Below are 10,470 nucleotides of genomic sequence, written 5' to 3'. Positions count from 1 at the left end.
ATGTAATCTTAATTTGAATAATGTAGCCCCCAAGTGACGGGTCATAAGCCTGCAGCGACTCGGGACTATTCCTTCCATTGTAGAAATAATCATATCCATTGATAAATAATAGCCTTTGCACTAAAGCGACTTTGAAAACCACATCAATGTAGTAAAGGTGATAATCCAAAACTTAGAAGACAAAACTTCCAAGTATTTAATATCATCATGAAAATCCAGCCAAGTTTGGCTATAGAAATTTGAATACCTTATCGGCTGACAAGTAAATCCATAGTTTTAATATTTGGCGGTTCTGGGCCGATGGCGTCTATAATGCTAATTCCTTGTAAGCCAGAATTTCATAACCCGGCGGCTTATAGCCTTTGAAAAAATCAAGAATTGATAACCCTTTTGAGACACCAATTTCAATCTTTGAGGATGGGCTAGAACTTAACATTTATGTAAGTCATAGCTCTGTAAATCCTGCATAGAGTTTAAACAACATATGCCCTGGCGACTTAACATCAAAAGCTAGGGCGAGTAACCACCCAAATGTAGTCTTATCCTACACACAGGTAGATTACAAGAACCCTTGGCACTTTACCGCAGAGCGGGTCATAATATCTCACATATAACCACTGATGTGTAAAAAGGAATCATAGATAAGACTGGTATGAGTCAGAACTTGAAACATAACTATAATAACAATATCATACCTGTGATAATGAATTTGCACTGCCAGTTTATGTGACCTGCATAGTAAGGGTGATAACCCAACTCTTTAGAAGCCAACACTTCCAAATGTTTGATCATTGTTATACGCCGGCGACTTATCGTCCAAAGCCAAGCCGGGTTAAATAGAAACCACATATATATGCCTTAGATCTGAACAAAAAAGTCTCAAGACAAAACCAAAAATTGTTGTCAAAAAACTTAAGCCAAACAGAAAGAAAAATCGAGGCTTCTGATTCGAATACGATCAATAAACCGGACCAAAAGGGGTTAAGCTAGGATTTACGATCATGAAGCCCCCTAATGGTTTTGGCGTTGCGCCGATCAAGAGGGTACATACAGCTATGTTCTCTTTGGTTCGAATATGACCTATGTTTGAACAGGAATCCCCCAAATGACCTTGAGAGTTTTTTAACGACTCTGTTTCGAATACGATCAAAGTCGGACCCAAAAGGGGTTAAGCTGTGATTCGAATACGATCAAGAAGCCCCCTAGTGGGTTTGGCATTGTGCCGATCAAGAGGGTACCGACAGCTATGTTCTCTTTGGTTCGAATATGACCTATGTTTGAACAGGAAGCCCCCAAATGACCTTGAAGTGCTGGCATTGCACCAATCAAGAGGGTACTGAAAGCTATGTTCTCTTTAGTGAATACACCTATGTTTGAACAGGAAGCCCCCAAATGACCTTTGAAACAGGGTACCTATGTTTGAGTTGTGCTTTGCAACAGACTCTCTTTGGTCCCTTTAATTGTTCTGAGAACTCGAACTTTGCAAGAGATAAATTCTTCTTGAGCCGGAATTTTAAACCAGATATTGAGAGCTTGAATGCTTTGTGAGAGACGGATTTCTCTTGAACCAGATTTTAAACCGGAATCTTCATTTTGAGCCGAAAATTCTCTGACGGCCTTTAAATTTTCATCAATATAATAGCAGCCTCCGGGACTGGGTTATTTTTTCCTCCAATGATCTGGAGTTCTTGAATCTGATACATCAGGCCAGTAGTTATCCACCACAGAGTTGATGATCACCAGGTGAAGCTGAAATCAATCACGGCTGAATCAGCCGTAGTAGCAGACAGATGAGTCGGCAGCGGCGTTATAAGCCGGTACAGACGAGAGGGTCGGCCGCAGCGTTGGAAATAGCACGGACGCGGGTAAGTCGACCATGAGCGCGGACGACGAGTCAGTCGCGTATGTTGATGTAGTGGAGGCGGCGACTTGCGCCCGTATCCGTCCAGCAGCACGGCACAGGCAAACACTAGTGCAAAAATAATGCTGGCGTGCGCCCTTTATGCGACACCTTTGAAGGAATAATGGCCATGTGAAAACATATCATAGACCAGAGTAATTGTTCTCAAACAACTTAATATGTGCTGATAAAATATATAGAAAAGATTTCACCTGGTATTTTCATCGGACGAATGTGGACAGTATTTTGACTGTAGCCTTGACCTCTCGTGGAGTAGTAGTAGCTGGCTCAGAGTGATGCCACGGCGGAAATAATGATACGCCCCCTTTGCTTTATTTCTTCAGGCACCCTGCTTGCATAATGACACGCAGGAGCACAGCGGTTCAGAGGAAAAATCGAGCGAGGGAGACAAGAGTGGCGGCTCTGAAATGAGGTGAGGGCCAGCCGACCGCAGGCTCACGGGGGGTGGCCGGCGGCTCAGGCGGGGATGACCTAGAGCAGAGGTGAAGTGGCCACAGACATGGAGCAGGGCCGCTCACCGCATGTGGCGGCACTTGACGCGGGAAAACCCGGAGGTGCAGGGCGGCTCTTTGGCAGCGGCTTGATGCGGGAAGGCCCGGAGGCTCGGGAGGCTCTCCTGTGGCGGCTGGAGGCGCGGGCGACTCTCCGGTGGTGGCTCAACACAGCGAGGCCCGGAGGCGCAACACGGGACGAGGGAGAGTCGCGGGTGTGCATCTGCACAGGAGCGCGTGAAGGAGCATGCGGAAGTGAGGCCTGGAGAGTCAAGGCAACGACCACAAAAACAACAGCTTTGCAAGCGGGCGGGCTTGTGGCGCGGTCGCGACAGCGGAGAGGCAGCTCACGGCGCAGCCGGAGATGCGGCAGAAGCGGAGGCAAGGCTCGTGCAACCTGGCGTAGATGCCGGTGTCAACTCCAACCAGTTGATGAAGACCGGCCTAACGAGCAATGTGTTGTGCATGCTGTCCGTCAGGTAGCTTCAGAACGGAACAATGTTGGATACGGGCTCTTGTGTATCGATGTAACCCGCGTCGGCGAATAATTGGATAGACGATTTTAGATGTAGCGCAGAAAGATTTGTAATGGGACCTTAATTCAAATCACTGCTGAACTCCTCGTAAGAGTCAAGCAAATACTGAACTTTGTGCCTTGATGGAAGTATAGGTAGTAATGCCAATTGATCAGCCTTGGAAGCTTCCTTCTCGTGAGAGACAAGAGTATCAAAACCCTTGGTCCTTGTGCCATTGGGGCAGTATGTGTGGAACCAATATGTACAATTTTTGGAGGTCCTGTTGGATTTATTTATCAGGTGTACGACTCCATATGGGCCTTCCCCTCCTGCGGGCTAGCCTTTGGGCATTGCGTAGCTCTAGTCCGTTCACTCGTACGCCTCAAGGGCAGGCACTGTGGCGGTTTAGGCAAGCGGCAGCTTGCGGCCGTAGAGACAGCAACGGCGGGTGGCGGCTCGGAACGACCGTGGCGGCTTGACCAGTGGATGCGTGCTCAACGGTGGCTTAGAGTGGCCCCAGCGATTCAAGATGGCCTCTATGGGCTCAGAGGCGGCCCGCGCCGGCAGCGGCTCAAGGCGGAGCGAGTCACAGCTGCGCGGCTCGGGCGCAGCCGGCAGAGCGGCTAGGGCAGGGTGCTGGAACAAGGCGTGGCGTCTTGGTGAAGGTGGCTCAGATGGTTGCTTGGCCGGCTGTTAGGCAGAGGCTGGGGCGTCGCAAGGCAAGGGCCAAATCTGCGCCCACGTCCATGTTTTTCTCCGGATAGTAGTTGACTTGACTGGGTGTGTGAATGGGTGATTTAACCTTTCAATAGTTACCCTTCACATGTAGAACAGTGGCTGGACTAGTACTTCCTCTTGGTCTGATGGTTCAACCTTGTCTTTCCATAAAAAGTAACAACAACGAAACACTTTCGGCTTTGCCTGCCCTCGCCGCTATGGAACTTCCTTGGGACTTGTACCGGTGCAGTGCAAGTTTCTTTTGACTCGTACTCGGCGGATCTCCATGGTGCGTGCGGCGATCGCATAGCGCGTAACCCAAAAATTGTCTTAATCACAATCTCGTACCTGCCGCTCCAAGGTTTAATTATAATTCTGATTTCCCAATGATAATTTTGCCGGCTCTGTCCATGGTTGTCCGGCGGCTCATGCGGTTGTTCCATGCTGGCTTCTTTTCATCTGCTCAGTTGCGAGCTTCTCGATCCCTGAAAGAAATCCCTTCAAGAACTCAACACCACCGTGCGCAGGCCACACGGTTGGCGCCAACTGCCGTGGATTTGTCACGACAGATGTCCTAGTGTGAGGACTTAGTCGTGAGGCCAACACATCTATGTGGTAGCTTGAGAGGGGTTGGTCGAGACGAGAGACGCGGGACGGATCAACACATAAGACAAGGATTTAGATAGCTTCGGGCCCCAGGAAACATCATCCGGTAATAGCCCTACCTGATGTTTGTGGCTAGGTCTCATTATGCTCATGAGGGAGACGCCGCGTAACCGGCTCTCCTCTAGTTGTCTCTAGCCTTTGAGATTTATTTTCTCTCTTGTCCCTCTTGGGGTGCCCTGCCCCTCCTTATAAAAGTTGAAGGGGTGGGTTACATGACTAGTCCTAGTAGAATTCGGATTACTCTATTACAAGTGGAGCCCTAGTCTTGCTTCTTTTGTAAGGGAATATTTCTTATGCTTTCCTCTTAAGCCGGCCCACCATAACATGAGTCAGCCTTCTGGGCCTTGGGCCTAGTCCTCTATATGACGCACCATCGGGGCCATTAGTGAGTCGCCGGGCTCGTGAGTTTGTCAGACCAGTGAGTCGCCAAGTGTCAGCCGGGTCTCTGATGAGCCGCGAAGTCCGGCCGGGTCATATTTCCGGCCGGGTTATACCGCGGGGTATATCCCCAACACCCACCGTAATACGTATGCTATCTTGAGGGAAGCCACTAGTGAAACCTATGGCCCCCGGGTCTATTTTCCATCATATAAGTTTCCGATCTACTTTATTTTGCAATATTTACTTTTTAATCTATATCATAAAAATACCAAAAATATTTATCTTATCTCATTATCTCTATCAGATCTCACTTTCGCAAGTGGCCGTGAAGGAATTGACAACCCCTTTATCGCGTTGGTTGCGAGGTTCTTGCTTGTTTGTGTAGGTACGAGGGACTTGCGTGTAGCCTCCTACTGGATTGATACCTTGGTTCTCAAAAACTAAGGGAAATACTTATGCTACTTTGCTGCATCACCCTTTCCTCTTCAAGGAAAACCAACGCAGTGCTCAAGAGGTAGCAAGAAGGATTTCTCGCCCCCAGGTGGGTTGTGCCCATCTCGGTGGCCTCACACCCCCTCTTTGCCCTATAAATCACCAAATATTCCAAAAACCCTCGGGGTAACCCTAGATCAGAAGTTCCGCCGCTGCAAGGCCTATGTATCCACAAGATCCAATCTAGACCCTGTTTCGGCACTCTGCCGGAGGGGGAGATCATCACCGATGGCCATCTTCATCATCCCGGCGGCCACCACGATGAGGACGGAGTAGTCCACCCTCGGGGCTGAGGGTTTGTACTAGTAGCTATGTGTTTAATCTCTCTTTGTCTCTCTCCCGTGTTCTTGATGTCACGATCTTGATGTATTGGGGGCTTTGTTAGTATAGTCGGATCATTGATACGTCTCCAATGTATCTATATTTTTTGATTGCTCCATATTATCATTCTTGAATGTTTTACAATCATTTTATAGTCATTTTATATCATTTTTTGGTACTAACCTATTGGCATAGTGCCAAGTGCCAGTTGCTGTTTTCTGCATATTTTTTACATCGTAGGAAATCAATACCAAACGGAGTCCAAACGCAGCAAACTTTTTATGGATTTTTTTGGACCAGAAGACATCCAATGGGCCGAAGAAGCACCTGCAGGGTGCTCCGAGGGGAGCACAACCAACCAGGGCGCGCTTGGAGGCCCAGGCATGCCCTGGTGGGTTGTGCCCACCTCGGGTGCCCCCCGGTCCACCTCTTTACTCTATAAATACCCCAATATTCCAGAAACGCTAGGGGAGTCGACGAAAATCAATTCCAACCACTGCAAGTTCCAGAACCACCAGATCCAATCTAAACACCATCTCGGAGGGGTGCATCATGTCCATTGGTGCCTCTCCAATGATGCGTGAGTAGTTCTTTGTAGACCTACGAGTCCGTAGTTAGTAGCTAGATGGCTTCCTCTCTCCCGTTTGATTCTCAATACAATGGTCGATCCATATGATGTAACTCTTTTTGCGGTGTGTTTTTTGGGATCCGATGAACTTTGAGTTTATGATCAGATCTATCTTTTATATCCATGAATGTTATTTGAGCCTTCTTTGATCTCTTATATGCATGATTACTTATAGCCTCGTATTTCTTCTCCGATATTTGGGTTTTGTTTGGACAACTTGATCTATTTATCTTGCAATGGGAAGAGGTGCTTTGTGATGGGTTCGATCTTACGATGCTTGATCCTAGTGATAGAAAGGAACCGACACGTATGTATCGTTGCTATTAAGGATAACAAGATGGGGTCTTTTTCTACCTAAATAGATCTTGTCTACACCATGTCATCATTCTTATTACATTACTCTGTTTTTCCATGAACTTAATACGCTAGATGCATGTTGGATAGCGGTCGATGTGTAGAGTAATAGTAGTAGATGCAGGCATGAGTCAGTCTACTAATCTTGGATGTGATGCCTATATAATGATCATTGCCTGGATATCGTCATGATTATTTGAAGTTCTATCAATTACCCAACAATAATTTGTTCACCCATCGTTTGCTATTTTTCTCGAGAGAAGCCACTAGTGGAACCTACGACCCCCGGGTCTCTTCTTTATTATATTTGCCTTTGCAATCTATTTCCTTTGCTTTTATTTTCAGATCTATCAAACCAAAAATACCTTGCTGCACTTCATTTTATTTGGCGTTCGATCTATCAATATTTACAACTCTCTCATGTCCGTTTGCCAATTTCTACCGCCGTTACCCGAAAGGGATTGACAACCCATTTAATACGTCGGGTTGTGAGTATTTGTTATTTGTGTGCAGCTGTAGGTGCTGTCTACGTAGTGTTGCGTGGTTCTCCTACTAGTTCAATAACCTTATGTCACGCCCAATATGTGACCCTATCCTAAAGGAACTCGAAGGTCCCACCAAAGATAGAAGTGCATATTGGAGACGCTTTTGCAAGGTGGATATCATTACAACGTACCATTACATAATAGTTGGGGATACATACAAGAGGCAAACGATGCCACACGAATACAACATAATCATACAAGAGCAACATCCGACTATGGATGAAACACAAACAGAAACTCAAACGACATCAACCCTGCTAGCCCAGGCTGCCGACCAAGAACCTAACCCCTGAATGAAGAAGAAGCAGAAGAAGAACTTCAAGACAAGAAAACATCGCTCTCACCTCATGATCATCACATTACCTGCACCTGCAACTGTTGTTGTAGTAATCTGTGAGCCACAAGGACTCAGCAATCCCATTACCATGGGTATCAAGACTAGCAAAGCTTAATGGGTATGGAATGGATAAGTGGTGAGGCTGCATCAAGAGGCTAAGCATGATATGGTGGCTAACTTACGAGTACAAGAGTAATATGAGAAGCTACGCAAACGGTCGTGAACTAGTCATGATCAATAAGTGATCCTGAACTACTTACGTTCAAATATAACCCCATCGTGTTCTCTTCTCGACCCTCTTGAAAAGAGACCGTCACAGTTACGCACACGATTGGTGTATTTTAATTCGAATCTGGTGTCAAGTACTCTACAACCGGACATTACATATTCCCATCTGCCACATAACCGCGGGCACAGCTTTCAAAAGTTTATACCCTGCAGGGGTGTCCCAACTTAGCCCATTATAAGCTCACGATCCGCGGAGACAATCCTCCATCGTGGGACATCCGATCAGACTCGGGATCCCGGTGCACAAGACATTTCGACAATGGTAAAACTAATCCAGCAAAGCCTCCCAACATGTCGACACCCTGATAGTAGCCGCGCGTATCTAATCTCAGGACACGTCCGGATGAGCAGTACGTACGGCAACCGAAAACCCCTGGTGAAGGGGTGGCACCGCAAGTGGCTCTGTTTGGGACCAACACCATCAACGCTGGCCCCTCCCTGCTATTTAGAAAGAAACATCGGGTTCATGACGCCCTATGCGAATTAATTATTTAGTTCAAGTATTATTATGGCAAATGTAAAACCAATGTTGGGCCTTGCTGGAAGAGTTTTATTCAAAACGAACTGTCAAGAGGGGCCCATAAACACACACCATGTTAGGGATGCAAAATCAAGGAACATAACACTGGTATGACGGAAACTAGGGAGGCAACAGTGGAACAAAACACGAGGCATAAGGCCGAGCCTTCCACCCTTTACCAAGTATATAGATGCATTAATGAAATAAGAGATATTGTTATATCCCAACATAATCCTGTCCAACATAGAGCAATCTTCAACTTCACCTGCAACTAACAACACTATAAGAGGGACTAAGCAAAAGCGGTAACATAGCCAAACAACAGTTTGCTAGGTAGGGTAAAAAGGTTAGAGGCTGACATGGCAATTTGGGAGGCTTGATCAACAAGTGATAGGTAGCGCAGCATAGCGATAGAACGAAGCAACTAGCATAGCAATGATAGTAGTGAGATTCAAGGTGACGGTCATCTTGCCTGAAATCCCGCTAGGAAGAATAACGAGTACATGAAGGAGATGAATGGGCGTAGACGAACCAAGCATAGTCGAACGAATCCTCTCGATCGCAACGAAACAGGAACTATCGAGAAGGAGCACAACCGGAAAGAAGCAAACAACATGGTAAACACACAACACATAAACATGACATGATGCACAACCAAGTATGATGCATTACAAGGCTATATGATGCTACTGATGGTAAGAAATGATGCAAACAAGAACAACACGTCAAAGCAAGTTTAAAAGAGGTCGGAAACAACATATAACAAATCCGATAAGTCCTCATATGCAAATTTCGAAATTGGTCCAGATCTGAACAAACATTAAGTTGAAGTTGTTAAACAGCAAGTTAAAGATCACTATGATGATCTACATGAAATTCTATTCAAGTTTCATATAAAGTTTATTTAATTCGGAGCTACGGTATAGAAGATATGAGCAACACAAGTTAAACATGACATTGATGCAAAATGCATCCAAACATCAAGCAAACACTTCAAAACAAGGATGCAACATGATAATATGAAACTACATGCAATTCTAAGCAAGTTTCATATAGAGCATGCTCAAAACGGAGCAACGGTGCAACACATACACTCCAATCAAGATGTAACAACAATCTGCCTAAAACAGCAAGTAGGCACTTTGCAAACATCAAAACAACATGCTACAGGAATCTTATGAGCACCAACTTGACACACAATTCATGTACAGATATCACACTTAAAATATCATTAAGGTTCAGGTTCATAGGAATCAATATTAAACCAATATGATCAATGAAAAATGCAACTTTATAACACATGAGCATATACATGAGCAGAGTCAATGTGATGGCAACTTGAGAGCAAGAAAGAGACAAGCTACAACAAGTTAACGTAGCAACCAAGGGCATGTCACTACACATAACAAAGAGAAAATATCATCATGGCATCATATACATATGACTAATGAATTAGTAGGAATCAACAAGACAAGATTGAATGTTGAAACAGTTTCAGCAAGTGTAAAACAACAACATTATGATAGCATGTTTGCAAGCATGGAACAGAGCCATATGACAACCAAAATTAACAAACATGGCATGTGAACAAAGTAAACATAGCATAATTCTAAACATGTAATTGAAGAATCTCCAGAAGAGGCATGGAACACTCATTAACAAGCTCACAACAAGGCATCATGAAGTTAATAGAAATCTGAAACATTATATAAGCATGTTCATGGTAACGAAAACATATTCTACAGGACATATATAGGGCATCAAAAGTCATGGCATGATAGAGCATAACATAGACAATAAAACATGTCAACTAAGCAACTCCATACTATGCATGGATTAATTGGTAGCATCGAGTAAACATGGCAACATGATATGACAGATTCAATATTAACAGAAAGTTAACAGCAAGTAACCCACTTCACAAGCTTGATGCACTCACTACAGGGCATATAAAAATACATGGATTGCATACCTGTAAATATGTCATGAAAATGCTCCAAAAATATATAAACTTCATGCTCATAGGATGCACATACAAAATGCAACAAAAATGACAAATCAACAAGTTACATCAGTTTTCAGCAGTTAACAGCAACATGCACTTTTGCAACAGGGATTAATATAACAAGATGCACCCTAACATGAATGCAAAGCACACCAATATGTAGAGCATGAAGAGAAGAACATGTGAATATCTAGATGATCATCATAGCATGTACAGGGACAAAGTTGTGGCACTCACAATATGCACAAATGATGTTAACAATCAGTAGATTCCAGCAGTATATATCACA

This window comes from Triticum aestivum, chromosome 5B (assembly GCF_018294505.1).
Source record: "Triticum aestivum cultivar Chinese Spring chromosome 5B, IWGSC CS RefSeq v2.1, whole genome shotgun sequence".
NCBI lineage: Eukaryota > Viridiplantae > Streptophyta > Magnoliopsida > Poales > Poaceae > Triticum > Triticum aestivum.
Note: the sequence above shows the minus strand (reverse complement) of the source record.